We start from the raw sequence: 21,264 nt of genomic DNA, 5'->3' as shown, positions 1-21,264 counted from the left end.
TGGCGCTTGTTTGTGATCGCCCGCGGCTGACAAATCTTTACACATAAAAGGTTCCTTAGATAGCCCTGCAGGGGGCCATGTCGCCCTTACTGTTGAGTGGCAAAGTAGTATTATATGACAAAGTAACAAAATTTTATTAAAGCAATGTATTAGCAAAAAAAAAAAAGAAAAAAGTCTCCGGAGTACCCTTATGAATAAATGGCTTAAAAATTTTGCTTTAGCTTTGGCTGTCCAGGCATGATGGGAGTTGTAGTTTTGCAACAGCTGGAGAGCCAAGGTGACTCCAAACTTGAAAAGGTTAGTGGTATAGACCATGCACTGTCTATCTGGTTATCTGGTGGATATGGCGCTGGTATTAGCTGTGACGTCTTGAAGGACATTGTTGAGATGTGAAACTTTTGTGTCAGTGTATTGAACTAAAGCCAGAAGTGGATCCAGTAGGAAGGAGAAGTCTAATCCTTCCTCTATCTTCTCCCACAATCGCTCGTCCTTGTGCATCGCATGCATTTCTGTCATTGTTTCTAGCTGCCACAATGATAACTATATGACTTTATCTACTTTCGCAGAGGCGTCCTCCTCTTCCAGTGTATTTGGCAATATTGCAAACTCTTCTCGGTAAAACAGATAATTCAGCAGAAATCGGATGTTTACTGCAGCCTTTCGCTCTTCGGGGCGGTTTTAAAGTTGCAGTTTGTTTAGATGGTGTCTACGATATTTGGTTAAAGTTTGTGTCGCTCTCCTTCTCATCTACCCAAAATGTGTTAATCTCCCCCCCCCCTCCCACCCCTCGCCCTCACTTTCTGAGAAGCCTGACACGTGACTTTGAAGAAATCGTGTTTAGAGCTATTTAAAGCCTTCTGTTTCCAGGCAGAATCTCTCATCCTACAAGGCTGCGAGTCCAACAGCCAGTCAGATGCGTCTATGGGAGTGGTTAGGCTTAAAGTGAAAGTAGCATTCCTGCATGAGAAATGAGGACCTCGAGCTGTTTCCCTTTATTGTTTGCTTTTAGTTTGGAAGTTGTTTGCAGAAATACAGGTGTCTAATGCAGCACAGTAAGGGTTAACAAGGTAAGCTGTCCGCCAGCTATGGACTCTGCACGCTCACCCTCAGAAACTACTTGAAAACTTTCATTGTCGAAATATAAAACCTACAGTTTTAAAGGACACACGCACTATAACATGTCAATGACCCCATCAATCCAGGGAAACCGTGAAGAGGCGTCTACCGATTACCTGTCTCCCCCCTCTGAAGGGAACATAAAGACAGGCAAGATCTCTCAGGTTTATTTCAGTAAAAAATTACCATATACATTCTATACTAAACTCCTTTTTCTCGACTAAGTGTACAAATTGAGACCCCTGATGCTTGATAGCAATGGGGATTCTAGTAATCGGACCCTCGTCAGTCATGTTTCTGATTTCTGATTGATATGGGGTCCATAGACATGGGATGTAACTAGAAATGGCTGGGCCCCCATAGCAAAGTTTTAATTGGGGCCAACCGACTAACCACCAAGCTATCAAGTGTAGTCATAACTGCATAACTCGTCGGGAGTGCTTGCAGTTAAAATGACATTTGCAGAACCCGGGAGGCCCGCATGACCAACATATGCTGCAAATGCTGACAGCTCAGGGGGCCCAATGTATTGCAGGAGCGGGCCACCAGGTTCCCTGATGTGGCAGGCCCTATAGCAGCCGCTATGCATGCTACAGTCATAGTTACGCCCCTGACAGAGACCAATAACAGGCAGGAACCCTCAATGCCCATAATTAGCTCATGTAAAAGGTCTGGCAATCAGTTGACAAAAAGAAATATCTTGTCAGCTGATCTCATTGTTAGTGTGGGCATTAAAGGGGAACTTTCAGCAGGTTAGATTAATCTAACATGCTGATATGTCCCTATTGCACAGTATGTCTCTTACTTTCCTCCTCAGCGCGGTTCCGGTGCAGTTAGTAGTTTGCTCCACGATCTCCATGGCCTCCCCCATAATACCCATCTTCCCCCAGCCGGCCTGCCCCTTTCTAACGATAATGAATAGAGCGGGCTGGCCAGGGATGGGCCGGATCGGCACTGCAGTGCTCCTAATGGTTTCACCGTACTATGGAGCACACAACTAACTGCACCGGAACAGTTCCCAGGAAGAAGGAAGAGACATACCTTTCCCCTCTGCCTCTCCTGCTGATAGTTTCCCTTTAGGGTGCGTTCACACGTACAGGATCTGCAGCAGATTTGATGGCGCAGATTTGAAGTTGCAGCTTCAAGGCAAATCCAATCTGGACTATGAAATCCGCTGCAGATCTGCTGCTGGTCTGCTGCAGATTCAAATCTGCGCCATCAAATCTGCTGCAGATCTGCTGCAGATCCTGTACGTGTGGGCGCGTCATTGGTAGTGAATAGGCCGCACGATTGACTGAGCCTTGCAAACGAACAACAATCTGGCAGATCGCATGAGGGAGTTTGTTTAAAATGGCGACCGTCTACTACAGCAAGACAGAAAACTGAGCCGGCCAGTGAGAGAAGCATTAGCTAAGTCAATGAAAACTTTTGACATGTCAGAATTTTTTTAAATGACAGTGCCAGTGTATAGTAAATTGTGCCGAGCTGCAATATCAAATGCAAGATGCAGCTCCTGGGGAAAACGAACCCTTTGGGTTGTGAAAAGAAAATGAAGCTCTATTAAATGGGACGATTATCTGTCAAATAAGGCCAAATCATTCAAATCAGAGCCGGCGATCTGCAGGCAAACAAGCAAACGCTTGCTAGGAGATTGGTGCTCATCTTTAGCCTATGTTCACACTACCTTAAATAACCGTTGTCCACGCCGCAAAACTACGGCCGTTGTGAAAAATTAACATGTCAATTATTTCCGGCCGGTAATACTGCAACAACGGCCGTGGATTTCAATGCGGCCGCGAACGTAAAACTTATACCTGCCGAATTAAACTTGATTTTGATGTAAAAAAATTTCGGAGTGGTTTCTCGGGCTGGGCGCAGTAAGTAAATTACCTGTTTCATCCCGTTTATAAACATGCTAGGAATTAAAATTAAACATTGGCCGTAGTTTCATGACTAACCCGTATGATCGTAATTCTACGGCCGTAGTTTTGGTCGCAAAAGTCCGGCCGGTGAAAACAACGGCCATTATTTTACGTAGTGTGAACATAGCCTTAAGGTCTAATATGGCTGTTAGATATCCTCTGGTCTTGTCAAAATTGGCCACCTTTAAAGGAGTACTGTTGTCAGAAAGTGCTGGAGATTTGTAATTTACTTCTATAAAAAAAATATCCAGTCTTCCAGTACTTATCAGCTGCTGTATGTCCTGGAGTAAGTAGTGTTCTTAGTTTTCAATGACAAGCAGCTGAACTATGAGTGCAGCTCTAAAGTATAACTCCAGAAAACTAAATAATAAGTATTGTCATATATATACAAAGTGACTTTACTAATAAATAGTGAACAAACGAATGACTGTCCACACTTGATGTAGTACTCTCACCCGATTATGTTATTTCTGCATGGCTTGCAACATGAGATTTCCTCCTCTAAAAACATCCCTCATTTAGCCTTTTACATTCAGTGTGAATTCTGTTCCTCTACTTTGTACATTTTCGCCTCGGTCACATGCTTACTTGTGAAATTCCAGATGCAAGCGGTTTAGTGGGACATCAGCAAAAGTCAGAAAAGACAAACAATACCTTATTCTGCCTTTGCTGGACATTGGCGTCTAATGCTGGGTAAGGCCCTCAATATGTTTTCACCCCTTTAACCCATTATATACTAATAGCTCGGATGGAAATGGGTGTTATAAACCAGACTAGAAATGAGGTCTAGAAATGTAGAATTCTATGGTGTTATTGGGGCCTGCAATAGTTCCAATCACAAATAACACAGGTATGGAGCACATATCCTACATGTTTGGTCCTGATACATGTTGCAACAGATGTGTCTCAATCGATTTTATAACAAAGGTAAAAGAAAGCAGAAAAGCAGGGGAGTAGTTTAGAGCCAGAAGTTAACAGGTTATTTTCACCTTGTTGTGCACCCTGTGATGTTTGAGTTGTGGGTGGCGTACCTGCAGAATGTCTGTATTCAGACTCATTTTCTGGTTACAGAAACCAACAGGGTAAAGGGGTTATTGAGATTTAGAAAAAACATTGCTTTTTTTTTTTTTTTTACAAAAACAGCGCCACTCTTGTCTTTAGTTTTCTTGTGGTATTGCAGCTGAATTCCAATTAATTGAATTGAGCTGAGTTGCAATAAGCCACAAACAAAGGAAGAAAGAAGCTATATTTCCCTAATTCTGGATAAGCCCTTTATGCCTCCCCCTAGCTATCGCAGGTTTGGCCAACGCAGTACAGGACGAGAGTTTACTAAAAACTGATTTATTATATGCTTTAAAGGATACCTGTCATCACTTTTATGCTGATTAAACTACAGGTCTTTGGGGGCTTCTTCCCAACCTTTATTGATCTCTGCTTGGGTATATAGAGAGAGATCTATCAATCATGGCTGGTGGGATGAAAAGAAGCTGCCAGCAACCGTCCCAAAGACTCATTGTTCAGGCAGCATGAAAGTGAAATCAACTGGTCTCAGAAAGTTATATAGATTTGTAATTTACTTCTATTTAAAAATCTCAAGTCTTCCCATACTTATCAGCTGCTGTGTGTCCTGCAGGAAGTGGTGTATTTTTTTTTTTTGACACAGCGCTCTCTGCTGCCACCCCTGGCCAAGACAGGAACAGTCCAGAGCAGGAGTGGTTTTCTACTAGTCATTTGCTACTACTCTGAACGTATCCTGTCTAGGACAGAGGTGGTAGCAAAGAGCACTGTGTCAAACAGATAAGATTACACCACTTCCTCCAGTACATTCAGCAGCTGATAAGTACTGGAAGACTTGAGATTTTTCAAATAGAAGTAAATTACAAATCTATATAACTTTCTGACACCAGTTGATTAAAAAGAAAAAGATTTTGGCCGGAGTACCCCTTTAATGGATATTGTATACAGCTGTCCTTATTGAGCTCCCCCTAGTGGACAGTATTTTATCATTTAATTCTATAGCTGGGTAAATAGAAGCAGAAGATTCAGCACATTGTAAAAAAAACCTTTAATGATAAGCAATATACAACATCTGGATCTATCTATTGACCTCTATGAGTAAATCAATTGTTCCCAGCATGCACTCCTGCCTGGTATTCTGTATTTTCCATGGGCGCATTAGGCCTGAGGTCACCTGGGTATTACAATCTTACAGCGCTGCGTGGGTTGATCCTGCCACCAGTCTGCTCATTATGGTTTTACTGAGCAAACACAGCGAGAAGAATAACAGGATGCAAGCCGGAATGAACTCATAAACATGCCATATGTTCCTGTGCCCTCGTCCAGGGATCTTATGACAGGCAGCTTTGTGTGCAGAAAGCAGAAACAGGAGCTGGACTGTGGGTGGAGGACGCCTGACACATTACATTGTATATTTTCTTATATGACCACATTGGCACATTAATGTATGCACCCTTTCCCTTATGCCCTTATGTATGTCATCAATCATGTCACCATCTCCCCCCACATACTGGAAATAAAGGATATTGGGTAAACGCTAATTCACATAAAATACTGGAAAATTGCATAAATAGCATTTACATCATATGTTTCTCCCATTCAATGCATGATAGATACAAAGTTGTAGCAGATGAGCTGTACAGAGCCAGCTTTCCTGTAGGCCCCTTGCTGTCTGTATAGATCTATACATTGTTTGTAGCTGAGGGCATCATCCAACTTTTCCATGAGGCATTACATAATGGGTTTATTTAAAGCGTAACTGTCATTTCAGGGTCATTTTTCTGAAAACATTAAATATCAACAGTACAAGCGATTTTAAGAAACTCTGTAATAGGTTTTATGTACTAAAAAAGTTTCCTTCTGTAGTGAAAAAGCAATCTCCCAGCCTCCCCCCTCACATCAAATGAAGCAGAATTTCTGTCTCCATTATGTGGCTATGGAGAGGGGAGGGGCTGTTAGGAGTGACTGAGCACGGAGGATTTCTGCAAAGCACAACACCCTGCAATCATTTCTCAGTACGTTCATAGATAAGCACTGACCTTTCTGACACCTGAATTTAGCGTTTTAGCTGCCCAGAGAGTCTACAAACAGCTGACCTTCATGTCACCTCTTCCTGCTCCCTCATCTCCCTCGGCCCCTCCCCCCTCCATAGGCTTACAATGGAGAGAGCAGAGCCCGTCTTCACTGGCTTCTCTGTAATGAAGACGTGTTTGCCTGATAATGCACAGATAAGAAGTCAGGGGGGGAGGCTGGGAGATTGCTTCTTGAGTACAGAAGGAGGCTTTTTTGGCTGATGAAACCTATTACAGAGTTTCTTAAAATCGCTTATACTACTGATTTCTGCAATAAAAAAAAACATGACAGTTACTCTTTAACCCCTAGACGACCCTGGACGTAGGGTTACGTCATGGAAGTCTGTCCCCAGACGACCCATGACGTAACCTTACGTCATGGGTGGTATTCCCGCTATGAAGCGCGCTCCGGAGCGGAGCGCGCTTCATAGGAGGTGGGGGCCGGCTGCAGTGAGCAGCCGGGACCTCACCGGTAATGACACGCTGCAGCGATCGCGCTGCCGCGTGTCATTAACCCCTTAAACGCCGCGATCGCGGCGCGACCGCAGCGTTTAAGTGTAAGTGACAGGGGGAGTCCCCTGTCACTTACCGATCGGGACCCCCGCAGTGTGACTGCGGGGGTCCCGATCGTTGAAACGGGCCGCCGGAGGTCTCTCACCTGCCTCCATGCGGTCCGATCGGCGATCTGCTACACTGAGCCTGCACAGGCAGGCTCAATGAGCAGAGCGCCGATAACACTGATCAATGCTATGCCTATGGCATAGCATTCATCAGTGTAAAAATCAAACTAATGTATGTAGAAGTCCCCCAAAGGGACTTCAAATGTGTAAAAAAAAAAAGTTCAAAACACTAACACACTACCCCAAAGCCCCTCCCCCAATAAAAGTCTAAATCACCCCCCTTTCCCATTATATAAATAAAACATATAAAAATAAATAAATAGATAAACATATAATATACCGTAGCGTGCGTAATTGTCCGATCTATTAAAATATAACAAGCGTCATTGCGAACGGTGAACGGCGTACACGAAAAGAGGGGAAAAAGTGCGCAGATTACCGATTTTATGTTACATTATATATTAAAAAAAATCAATAAAAAGTAATCAAAACGTCCGATCTTCACAAATATGGTATTAATAAAAACTAGAGATCATGGCGGAAAAAATGACACCCCATACAGCCCCATAGGTGAAAAAATAAAACCGTTATAAGCGTCACAATAGGCCCATTTTATTAATATTTAATTGCCAAAAAAAAGGATTTCATAAAAAAAAATATATATAACATTAGAGAATCTGTGTAACCTGCATATGGTTGTGTTCGGACTGACCTATAGCATAATGGTATCATGTCGCTTTTACCATATAGTGCATTACATAGACACAGGAACCCCCCAAACGTTACCATATTGCATTCTTTCTTACGATTTCACCTATTTACATCTTCATAAATAATATATTTGGAATTCCATCATACATGTTATGGTAAAATGAATGACGCCATTACAAAGTACAACTATTCCTGTAAAAAACAAGCACTTACATGGCTTGTAGATAGAAAACTGAGAGTGCTAGAGCTCTTAGAAGGGGAGGAGGGAAAAACGAAAGCACTAAGATCAAAATTTGCGCGGTCCACTGGGTCATTTTGGGCCTGGTCCTCAAAGGGTTAAGGCCGGATTTACACTATGTATGAAACCAGTCGTTCTGTGACCCGGCCATGTCACAGAATGGCCGGTGTCAGTGAAGATCATCCCGATGGGTACTGCATTACCGGCCAGATGATCTTCACTTCTGATCATAGCTAACAATGAAGAGTGCAGCCGGAGCTGCACTCTCCATTTTGTGACCTGTAAGGCATTGTGCGACCGCTATTCAATCAATAGCGGCCACACAAAACTAACATGTCAGTTTTTCGTGCGGCCACTATGGTGGAGATTTATCAAACATGGTGTACTGGCTCAGTTGCCCCTAGCAACCAATCAGATTCCACTTTTCATTCCTCACAGACTCTTTGGAAAATGAAAGGTGGAATCTGATTGGTTGCTAGAGGCAACTAAGCCAGTTTCACTTTGCACCATGTTTGATAAATCTCCCCCTATGTGTATACACTCCGGCTGGGATTCCCTCAGACTTACATTATGTGAACATGGCCTAAATATTTATGGCATATTAATTTTATCTGTGGGCAGCCACATGGGAGCAGGAGGATCTCCTGGTGGACCCCTGTATAACGTTAAGACATGTCTCCAGTGGCCTAACAGCCCACATATACCCAGAGCTGGTACTAACTTATATGCATGGCCTACTTTGTTCAAGGTACACAGTTCTAGCGTCTTAAAGGGAACCTGTTACACTGAAAATGCAGACCAAGCTGCAGCCAACATTTTATAGAGCAGGACAAATTGAGCAGATTAATATATATAGGTTTTTTTAGGAAAAGTTCAAGGATAACTTGTCATTTACCCATGTAAGTCTGTGCTCATTCTGGGCTAAGTAGTCACATGGGCGGTCCTATTCAGAGATTGACAGCTCTCTGTGTGTAAGTATATGGGTAGAAAGAGCTGTTAATCACTGTGTGGGACCACCCAACTGACTTCTTAACCCACAATATGTAGAATAGACAAGTAAGTGGACATAGTCAGTGATTGACTACCTGTACACTTACATACAGATAATTGTCGGTCCTTGAATAGGACCGCCCACATGACTGCTTAGCCCAGAAAAAGCAGAGAATAACATGGGTAAATAACCAGCTATCCTGAAACTTTCCATACAAAACTATATATCAATCTGCTCCGCTCCTCCTGTTCTTTAACAAGATACCTGCAGATTGGCCAGCATTTTCAATGTGACAGGTTCCCTTTAAATTCTTTTCAATAAAAATGAAACTGGCTGTCCTAGGTTCTGCTTTTTTTTCAGATCCACTTAGTTCTTAGTTGAATGGGGATGAGCTGCAATACCAGACACAGTCAATGGACAAAAGCAAAAAGCCAACCCTTTTCCTAATCCAGGACATCCCCTTTAAGAGACTTTAAATAAAGTGTATGCCCTTTAAATCTGCATGCAGTCAGTAAATATATCCGTGAGTATTTTCCTATGGAATGCCAGAGACATCTTGTCTAGGAACAGTCTCATTGCTACTTGGACCAGGACATACGCCCTATAGCCGCCCTTCTACTATCTACAGTAAACATGGGCGAACTTCAAACAATGTATTCTGAGTTCTATTATTATCTATAAATATAACCAGCACGACTTCAGGAAGCATTAATAGTCACATAAGTAAAAAGCTATTTTAAAAAATTTTCATGATCTTAGTTCTGTAGAGATGACCTTTTTGAAACAATAGGGCAGTAAAAAAAATTCTGAACATTTTCTAAATGTCGTTAGTTATGTCAGAACTATGCAAGCAAAAGCCTCATATTTAAGTGGATACTGTGACTAGTGTTAGTAAGTCTGCAAGAAATTTTATAGAGAGTACAATGGTCACTTCCATTCTCCATTGACCTTCAATATCTGTGCCATAGACAGCTACCTCTCCGGGGGGGTTAAGACAGGGGTTAAGCTGCTGTCAGATGCCACTGGCGGCGACTTCTCCCCAAGAACGAAAAACAAAAAAATCAAGAAAATGAAATCCAACCTGATCCTCTTCTCGTACATCATCGCATAGGGATGATCAGGATGCTCCCATACATTCTAGACAGTCAATTGGTCCCACTAAAATCAGTAAGTCAGGCTAGAAGAAATGCAAGGTTACTGTCAGATAGAAGAAATGCAAGGTTACTTTCCTTACTCCCCTGGCCCTGATCCCGTTGCACAGCACTTCCAGAATCAGGGTCAACAAATAGAATGGCCTGCTCAGCCACTCATTGGATAAGGCGGGACATGCAGCGATCACTGATTGGCTGAGCAGGTAACTCCATATGATGTTAGTGGTGCGCAGCAGGACTGGGGCTTCATGAGAATCACAGCAATGGGGGAGCCAAGAAGGTAAGTATATGCTTCCTTTTATTTAAAGTAGCATGAGCACACAAAAATTTTTCCCCAGAAACGTTTCTTCTTTCGGGTTTCAGTTTTCCATCTGGCCTACTAGGGTTTGTTAAACGTGTTAAAGCATAATTGACTCTCTGCTACATGAAATCCTACAAATTGGATTCAGCAGCATTGAGATTCACTGATATCAGTGAGCTTTAGAAATTAAAGTTTATGGTTGGTTGGTTGGATCGGTAAAGGCCCTATTACACGGCCCATGCTTAGGCGCAAGCGAGCCGTGACCTGTCAGGTCAGTGCTCACTTTCTCCTCGTTCCCAGCTTGCTAGCGGCGCTATAACACGTGCCGACAGCGAGTGGTTAAGAGGGGGTAGCTGTGGGATGGGCCCATAGAAGATATCACTGCCGCTCCTATTGGACCTAGTGACAAGGTTTAGTCCAGAAAATTGCATACAACTGAGACATTTATGAAAGCTGCGCCCCTGGCGTACACCAGGGAGCAGGTGCAGATTCCCCCTTCTCCCTGGCATATGCCAGCCATATCCCCTGCTCGCCTAATGAATGGGCATGGGGGTGCAGCAAGGTGGAGAAGAGACGTGGCCTTGTCCTGCGCCAGATTTAGCATGATTTACACCTGTCAATCATGACAGAAATCTACACCTACCCAGCATACCGCAGACGCAGGTCAGTCTGGTTTCATGAAGAGGCGTGCGCCTCTTAATAAATCCAATGGGCCAATTGGGGGGGGGGGGGAGGCTAATTTAAGACCTGCATACTCGTATGTCGGTCTTCATAAATGCCCCACAATGTGTTCCCCTGGACTGCAGACACTCGTAGTGCTCCAAAGAGCCGCATTGTATAATGTATCATTGCTGCAGACCCATTTCCCCCATGCTATAATGCTCAGACCTGAAAAAGCAGTTTGAAGCTCTCCCCCCTGTCTTCATTGTTCTCCTATGGAGAGAGCTAAAGAAAAGACCAAAACAGGACAACAAAGAGTTAATCTACAAATCCCTCACCCGTTATCTGTTCTGACCATCACCAGTGACCTGTCTGAGCTCGGATTACAGCTGTCACCCAGCTCCGTGCCTGTAATCCTCTGTTATCTGCTTTCTGCTGCCGGCTAACTCCCTCCTTCCTCCTCCCCCCTCCCCTCTCCCTAGAACAGACAGGGTACGTCTCCTGCAACAAGTCACAATTTTCAGATTTTTCAGAGTGGATGAAAAAGAGGAAGGAGGGGGGGACCTGGGCAAAGGCTTTTTACATGCAGATAATGGCAGATTTGGCTAATAAACCCAATTACAAAGTTTCTTAAAATCGCCTGGACTATTGATTTCTGCAAAAAAAAAAAAATACGACAGTGACTCTTTAACTAAGGCAGTAAACAAAGCTCTTACATGCTGTAAAGAGAAGACTTGAATGTACATATGTGGCCTGTGCCTGAAGTCACATACACAGAGCTGGGGGGGTAACAAGTGCAGCACTGTCACGTCTCTCAGGCTGAATGGGAGTTTGCTTAGAGTCAGCTGTTTGTCATCTGTCTGAGGCAGGTTGAGTAATCCACATGAAGTGGTCTGAAGCTTCTATTTCAACATAGGGATTAAAGTTTCTGTGTTAACCTGGCCGTACAGTACACGTCAGTTATAGCGTTATCTCCCCTATTTCCTCATACACAGTTCTAGGTGACATCTAATAATGGCTGCCATTACTCTTCCCACAGGCAGAAGCATCCTAGGCACCAAGGCAGGTGGGCAATGGTGTCTTCATATGTAGCATAGAGGTCTTGTAGACTCTCCATCTCCAGTGATCAAGTGGCAATGCTACCTGTCCATCCCCTATAGTAAGGTCCCTGCCCATAGAGGCTGTGACCAGAGGCATAACTAGAAATGGCTGGAGTATTGCAAGAGTGGGCCACCAGACCCCCTGATCCAGTGGGCCCCTTAGCAGCTGCTATGGCTGCTAAAGTGGAACTTATGCCCCTGGCTCTGACCCTGGGGGATCTGACCAATCATTATAAAGGGGTTTCCATGTCCTTGGTAAAATGAAAGCCTATGGGATGACAAAGAAATCTAGGTTATCTTCCTCAGTCCTAAACTTTGAAAGGAGTGGCAACACCCAATGTGTGACCATAACCATTCAAACCCAAGGCATGGGAACTTGTTGACCATTAAATAGCCGCCAACAATGGCCATTAGATGGCTAGCACAATAATCTAATGTACCCTATCTTTAATTTTAGGGTGACCTTTTGCGTATTTGACTAGCTATACACAATTATATACAATGAAGTAAAACCTTAGAGCAATCCTATGCTAAATTAAATAAATCAATGTCGCTTTAAAGAAGGCACGTCTATATATTTTACTGAACCGGGGTAATGGAAGAATATCGTCTGGTATCTGGTAGTCAGGATAAATAATAGTTTCCATGGTAAAGTTTCTGTTTTGCGAGAATGTTATTCATTCTTCGTGCAGTGAATGTGTCATCCATCTCAGACGTGACACAATACAAGACAGAAGTGAGACTATAACAATACTCTGGAGCCCGAGAAATGTTTGCAAGTATGAAAAATGATGCTCCAAAATTACTGTGTATATATTTCATGCATAATTAATCAATGGAGGGGGATTTGTCTATGGTTTTTGTTAAGGCTTTGATGGAAAATCAACTTTTTCTATATTTTACATAAAAGTTTTAGGGAATTGCACAAAACTTTACACTTTTTTACACAATTTTCCCATAAACTATACCTAATACATTAATAGAGGAAGATACCCTGTCCACAAACCTTATGCATTAGCTTAAAGAGGACCTGTCACCCCCCGTGCCGGGGTGACAGGCTCCCGACCCCCCGTTAGAGCCCCCTATACTCACGTGATCCCGCCGGGTCCCGCTTCCTGAGCCGGTCGGGTCACGGAGATATCAGTGCCCAAAGCCCGGCGCGCGCGCTGACAGGAGAGTCCGATGCCCATAGAGAATGATGGAGCATCGGATTCCCCATTCATTCTCTATGGGCGTCTGACTCTGCTGTCAGCACGCGCGCCGGGCTTCGGGCGCTGATATCTCCGTGACCCGACCGGCTCAGGAAACGGGACCCGGCGGGATCACGTGAGTATAGAGGGCTGTAACAGGGGGTCGGGAGCCTGTCACCCCGACACGGGGGGGTGACAGGTCTCCTTTAAAGGGGAAGTCTGGCAAAATTTTTATTAAAGTATTCTATAGTCCCCCAAAAGTTATACAAATCACCAATATACACTTATTACGGGAAATGCACATAAAGTGGTGATGTCACAACCCGACTCCCAGAGCTGTGCGGGCTGTGGCTGCTGGAGAGGATGATGGCATAGGGATGCTCAGTGTCCCTACAGTGCCCTGTGTCCCTCAGTGTCCCCCTGCCATCATCCTCTCCAGCAGCTACAGCCCACACAGCTCTGGGAGTGGGGTCGTGACATCACCATTTTATCAAGGAAGTGAAGCCTTGATGCAGTAGTAAGTGCAGGGAAAAAACATGTTATCTGCATTTCCCGTATTAAGTGTATATTAGTGATGTGTATAACTTTTTGGGGGCAATACAATACTTCTCCTTTAAGTGTATATATCATTTGTGAGGACTCAGCATCTATTATTTTTAATGGTATTGTGTAATACTCCATTTCTCCTGTGGGGGTGCTGTAGATGAAACAAACAATAGTGATAGTGATGTAAGGTAATTGCTATTCCCGCATTTTCCATCTGTAAAACATGAAATCATTGTTGATCATTCTCCATCGGTGTTCTCTTAGTAGGATCAGGCATTTTTCTTGAGGCACGGGATGACCTAATAGCTTCAAAGATTTGTCTGGTTTTGTCTAGTTTTTACCTCCCTCTGATGCTGATTGATGAGTTTCTGTTTCCTCACTTTGGGAAGATCTCATGCACTGTTTGCTGCCGGGATACACTATGATTATATGGAGAACACAACAATTAATCTGACCTCAGCCGACATGTGGGAGAGACGTTACATGTAGGTCATTGAGGATAAAAGCGGAGATAAGGACCACAGGGACAGCTTTATCCAGGGTAAGGGTTCGGTTTGCTATCCTGTTCCAGCCTATTATCTGTAGTTGTTTTTTGGGGCCCTTTGGCATCCAGAATTTAGGCCACCCCGGGCCCCCTGTGAACCTGGGCTTTGGCTGACATGAAGGGGGCAGTCTGACTGGCACTGGAGGCATTATGGCTGACACGGGGGTAGTTAGGTAGGCACTTTGTGTATAGGACCCGGTGGACACTATGCAGAATATTATAGGAATGGAAGGGGTACCAAGAATGCTGTTCACCTTGCTTGGTGCTGGCAAGACACAATACTCATAAGAATCTATTAATGGGTTGGCCACTTTATAGTAAGATAGTTCAGTGTACAGTATTAGTAAGTGTACTCACTGTATATACTGACAGCAGCTCCCTGTGTACCTCACAGAGCTAAAATCAGGCTCCCCTTCTCCAGGCTGTGCTGTCCTGCTCTGTGGTGCTTCTGTCCATAAGATGGCCAACATGGAGAAGCATGTGACCATGCCCCGCCTCCAGTGTTCTCCATAGGCATATACAGGCTCAGTGGTGGACACTGGGGATGGGGCATGGTCACATGCTCCTCCATATTGCCCATCTTATGGACAGACTCCTCACATAGCAGGGCACCACATCCTGGAGGAGAGAAGTCTGATTTTAGCTCTATGAGGTACACAGGAAGTTGCTGTCAGTATATACAGTGAGTACAGTTACTAATACTGTGCACTGAACTATTTTATTATAAAGTGGCCAACCCAGGAGGAGGCAGGCCCATAAGTGTATCATCGATGTACCTGTATGCCTTTTTACAATAAACCTCCTTGATAATACACCACTCCGATGTCCCATTTTCTTGTCTAACACATGGAGTGTATATAAGGAGAGAGAATGAGGACAAACCCTCGTCTTCTGCAAGATTGCAGTGAACCTGAAGAAGCCTCCAGTATTGGATGAAAAATACATAATTCTGTAACCAATAGTTCTGTATTGGACAATTGGTACTGCTCCCTTGGAGTCTATCGCTATATCTTTACCCTACTTACTCCTTGGGCATGATAGAACTCCACTATAACCTACAATGCCCAATCTTCTGGAAGAAGAGGTTTCGCCTTCATTCTCCCTCCCTATATACTTTAGGGGAATTCTGGTTGACAGAAGGGGGCTGTGTCTATACATAGTGTATACATCCTACCTGACATGAAGAGGCAACATGTTCAGCTTATTCGGATGCATGGGTCAGTGCCCAGGGCTTAACGTCACTAAAAGTAACATGCAAAGGCCTTCCTGCATTGCAACTCACACCTAGCCATAGGGTCAGGTATTGCTGGCTGAGGTGCTTGTGTGTAATGTAGAAGGCCTATTATTTCTTTAACAATAGCATGCATTAAAGAAGACAGGGGATCCGAACAAACAATGCCATCTAGGTTCTTGTAGGGACAATGTCATGGCCTTCAACAACGTCTCAGATTCCATTCTCTGCAATGTTAAGCATCCTTCCATTCATATACAGGTAAACATGGTCATCCTAGACCCCATGGGAGGTAAACCATATTTACACTACAGAACAGTACCCTTAGGCCTCCACACCATACACAGGAACCTGAACCTTCTTGCTGAAAGGGTTTTTCTGGGGTTTTCACCAATGGCCTCTCCTCGTCTACTCTTCCAATGGACGGCTTTAGGGGGTGGCAAACTGGCAAGATGCCCCAGCCCCCCATTCATTAGGCGACACCAAAGAAGGGGCTCACCAGCAACAAACTAAAAACACTCACAAAAGTTTGGAGTATGTATTATTATTATTATTATTCGGTAAATAGAAATCTAGTATTACAGTTGAACTATACGGCAGTATTATTTCAGTTTTTAAATGGAATATTACTATTACTTGGCAATACATGGTGGTATTATGTGAGTATATTTGCAAGTACTATATTGGCACTATACAATGATATAGTTGTACTATGCAGGCTAAAATTATGAGAGTAACTGGATGGGGCTTGCAATGCTTATCACCCAGAACCCCACTTTCTATAAAACTAGGCTGTGTCTAATAATGGTATCCCTAATCCTATAGAGCATATATAAAAATGCGGGAATACAGGAGTGACGGTGCTACCCCATAGACTTGCCCTATAAACTTATTTAACCCTAAGTAATGGTATGCAGTCCTGAAGGGTGATTCACATAAACACATGACAGATCTCAGCTTTTTTGTATATTAAGATCTCGTGGTTATTGCTAAAGATCTCGTGTTTTCTTAGAATTAGATTAGGAAATGGAATCTCAGCTGTAAAATTGGCTGTATAATTTTTAGCGGGTTATTCCAGAGTTTAGATAAAAAGCCTTAAAGGGGTTATTCGGACTTAGAAAACAATAGACACTTTCTTCAAGAAACAGCACCACTCTTGTCGTCAGTTTGGGTATGGGTTTATCAGCTCAGTTCCATTTAAAGGAGAAGTCTGGCGAAATTTTTTATTAAAGTATTGCACTGCACCCTCAAAAGTTATACAAATCACCAATATACACTTATTATGGGAAATCCACATAAAGTTACTTACTACTGCGTCAAGGCTTCACTTCCTGGATAAAATGGTGATGTCACAACCCGACTCCCAGAGCTGTGTGGGCTGTGGCTGCTGGAGAGGATGATGGCAGGGGGACACTGAGGGACACAGGGCACTGGAAGGACACTGAGAATCCCCTGCTATCATCCTCTCCAGCAGCCACAGCCCGCACAGCTCTGGAAGTTGGGTCGTGACATCACCATTTTATCCAGGAAGTGAAGCCTTAATGTAGTAGTAAGTGCAGGGAAAAAAGCACTTTCTGTGCATTTCCTGTAATAAGTGTATATTGGTGATTTGTATAACTTTTGGGGGGCAATACAATACTTTAATAAACATTTTCGCCGGACTTCTCCTTTAAGTGAATGAAGCGGATATGTAATACTACACACAACCTAGGGACAGGGGTGGCGCTGTTTTTGCAAGAAAGTAGCCTTGCTTTTTCTAATCTTGAATAAGCCCTCTAAAGAACAGTGAAGGGTCATCCCATGCGGTACCACAGTGTAGCACTGACCCTATAATCCTATATATGTATAATTTTTTTACCGCCTTCTGAGCACAATAGGAGTGGGCATGGCTTTGGGAAAAATCCAGGAGAGATGCAGACTACAGTTTCCATCATGCATGGCTGCCTTCTACTCTAGGTTGTTTTCCCTCTGCTTTTGATAGGCTGATGTCCATAGCAACCAATCACAAAGCAGCTTTCATTTTAGCAGAGCGGTTTACAAAACAAAAGCTGAGCTGTCATTGGTTGCTATGGGCAATTAAGACAATGAGGCCCATGCTGGTGTCCAGCCTCTTGTGCGCTACATATTGTGCTCCCTCACAGCTGAGTCTCTCACATTAGTTCCTAGTTTGTAGACAAACAGCTTATCCTCCTATAACTTTTGGTGATGCAACTGAGCATGTGCGACCAGAAAACCTGAAGTTAAACTACAGGACATAGCCCTAGGCAACTATAGGGCCGGGTTCACACTACATATAGCAACTGACATTCTGTGACCCAGCCAGGTCACAGAACGGCCGTTGTTACTGAAGATCATCTCAGCCGGTACTGACATGTTCTGTGCCGCCACTAATCAATGAATAGCGGACCAAAAAAAATGACATGTCAGTTTTTTGTGCGGCCAGATGGAATCCCGGCCGGAGCGTAAACTATGTGTATACATTCCGGCTGGGATTCCATTCATTCCAATAGAACGTGTGTTTTGTATATTGATTTATACACAACATATGCTGTGTAAACATAGCCTAAACATTACATTTTGAGTCAGTATGTAGTGAGTGATTATTTCAAACTCTACTAAAAAGATAATACCATGAAAATACAGTGGTGCCTTGGATTATGAGCATAATTTGTTTCGGGACCGTGCTTGTAATCCAAATCCACTCTTAAACCAAAGCAAATTTTCCCATAAGAAATCATAGAAATGCAGACAATTGGTTCCACACCCCAAAAATAATGATTTATTATTCTGAATATGTAAAACAGATGAAACAAACATTCAGAAACAGCAGAATATGTGATATTATAAGTTACTGTACAGTAATGGAGAGGATGGGAAACACAAGGGCTGACAGAGACTGCAGGGAGCATGAAGGAATGGGCAGGGCAGATGTGGGCACTGTATAGCAGCACTCTCTGTCCGGGGAGAGAGGGGTTACAGCTATGAAGAGATTACCTCCACAGTCCTGGCTGTAGACCCCACTATGCAGACCATGCCCCTCCTCCACTCGCCCTCCCACCCAGTACAGGGAGCTCTTACACCAAAGCAATGCTCTTAAACCAAGTCACAATTTTGAAAAACTGAGCTCTTAAACCAAAACACTCTTAAACCAAGGTACCACTGTACTTCTAAATTAATATACCAATAAATGCAATTTTCAATAGCTAGATTCATCCCCATCTGTATGACCCCTGGTTGGTCTGGGGCCTAATAACCTTTCTCCATGAGACCATATGGGTTTCTTTTCATACATGGTTCAGAGGTTGGCCCAATGCTATTAAAGCGAATATACCATTTTATATCAATAAACCCCTCCCCTCTGTAACACGGCTCCAATTATCTAATAGAGCCGCGTCACAGAGGGGAGGGGGTGCCTCTAGTGCTTCAGGCTGGGATGGTGCCTGGCGTGGTCCGCAGGAACTGGTCCGCGGTTCAAAAAAAGGACCACGGGACCAGCATCCCCAGGCCAGCGCTGGTCTATTCTAGGGTGATGGTGAGTAGATTTGGAGTCCAGATTATTTTTGGGATACCAGCCCATCCAGTTTAGACTGTAGTGACTATATGATGTACACACACTTAAACATTGTGCCCGAAACTCTGGTGTATGGACTAGCAAACTAAGACCTTATAGACCACGGTGAGGACTTGTAACCTTGAGATGGTTTAACTAGGATCTACATGTGATACTATTTCTTAATAAATAAATAAATCTTTAACCTGTAAACATAGCCGCCATGTACCAGAACAGAATGTAGAAATGGGCTCCATCCATATCAACTTACAGCTGACCTACCCTGATTGTCCTCTGGCACTAGACCATTAATATCTTGCTTTCAGCATATGATGGTGCTCACCGGTGTATGGAGGAAGAAGGCTTCTCAGCAATAGCTCCCTGTCATCCTGTGTCCTTATGGATGTAAGCAGGAGATATTCTCTGAACATAACCTTTGTATTATCCAGTCCAGTCTTCATGGCCCACCAACAGGTCATGTTTAAGGATATCCCATAGAAAGACACCTGTGATAATACCTGATGTATAAGGCTGGGTCCACACTACGTTTATGCAATCTTTTTCATCCATTTTTGCAAAAAAAAGGATGAAAAACGGACAGAAAAAACAGATGCATATGCACCTGTTTTGATATGCTTTTCCATTGACTTCCATTATAAAAAAAAAAAGAAAAAAACAGACCAAAACGCATCCGTTTTTTTTTAACGTACACAAAAACGTAGCTGACCTTACTTTTGTGTACGTTAAAAAGATGCATTTTGATCCCCTTTTTTTATTATGGAAGTCAATGGAAAAACTGTTAAAAATGGATGCACCCAAATGCGGAAAAAACGATTGCAAAAACGTAGTGTGGACCCAGCCTAATTATATAACCTGTGAAATAATAAGGAAATCCTCAAAACATGACCTATCGGTGGCCATAAGGTCTGGAACTGAAAAGCACTGGTCTACTCAGTCTACATATAGTTATCTATAGAGACGAAGGTGTAACATTAATCATTTCCATTCAGTATCAGGGATTAGATGACTACTTTTTATGCTGTGTGTAAGAAACTCTTGACCTGTTAAAACATGCCTTAAACATATTGATTTTCAGCATGAATGTTTTATTAGCAGCAAAACTACAGAAAAAATTTACTACAAAAGACCATATTTTCTTGTCTAGGACAACTCTCATTGGCATATGTGTAGCCATGGCCATGTTTGGAGGTCTTGACTTGCAGTACCACATTTCACCACTACTAATGCAATAGCACTCTCAGCTCCAAGCCAATTTTTTTTTATTTTTATTTTAACTATAATACAATGGGACAGTTTTTCTAAAGTCCGAACTTAAAGGAGACCTGTCACCCCCCATGCCGGGGCGACAGGCTCCCGACACCCAGCTAGATCCCTTCATAGCCGGTCCCGGGACGGAGATATCCCGGTCAGAAGCCGGCGCACGCACTCTGGAGAGAGGTCCAGCGTCCATAGAGAATGAATGGAGCCGTGCGCCGGCTTCTGACCGGGATATCTCCGTCCCGGGACCGGCTCCGGCAGCGGGACTCGGCGGGATGAGGTACGTATCAGGGGATCTAGCTGGGGGGCGGGAGCCTGTCACCCCGACACATGGGGTGACAGGTCTTCTTTAAGGCCATATTAGATGGGCCAATCCACTACATAAAGGGAATATTAAAAGCTCAACTATCAAGTGGGGAGGGCTGCATGAGCGATTGGCGGATCGTTCGCGTGGCCCTTTGCTTCGTTTGTTTATATGGATGCACATCTCCCAAACAGGTGTCCCCTGTATAAAAAGGCAGCAATCAGGGATGGGTTCCTCATCCCTGTTCTAGAACATATATAATAGTAAATCTCTCCTAAAACAGAGGATCTGAAAAGTAAATTATGGACGCTGAGTGAGAAGTTTCATGGATGTGTACTATGTACATAGGAAGGATAGCTCATGTAAGGACGGACATGTCCTTCTGACATTGCATTCAAAGGAAGGTGTAAGTGAAGGCTTTGCAAATAGCATGACAAATAGTACAATGTCCTGTCTTCCTCAGAATGACAGGGCGTAATTACAATGAGGCAGCTGAAGTAAGAGATAACAGTGTCGCAGTGTGGGGTCAATGTCCCGATGACACAGAACCTTCAGGACACCATAGACTTCTGGCCAATTACTGAGACATATAGGTTCAAACAAGCGAAATTGGCAATCATGGAGATGGCTTCCAGTAATGGGGTCTAGACAGAAAAATGGCTTCCAGGATCCCTGCTTTCTTTCCCTCCATTATGGTCACTAGATAGGTGGTCATACATTCA

Source organism: Dendropsophus ebraccatus, chromosome 13, assembly GCF_027789765.1.
Source record: "Dendropsophus ebraccatus isolate aDenEbr1 chromosome 13, aDenEbr1.pat, whole genome shotgun sequence".
Taxonomy (NCBI): Eukaryota; Metazoa; Chordata; class Amphibia; order Anura; family Hylidae; genus Dendropsophus; species Dendropsophus ebraccatus.
This window is presented reverse-complemented; position numbering follows the sequence as displayed.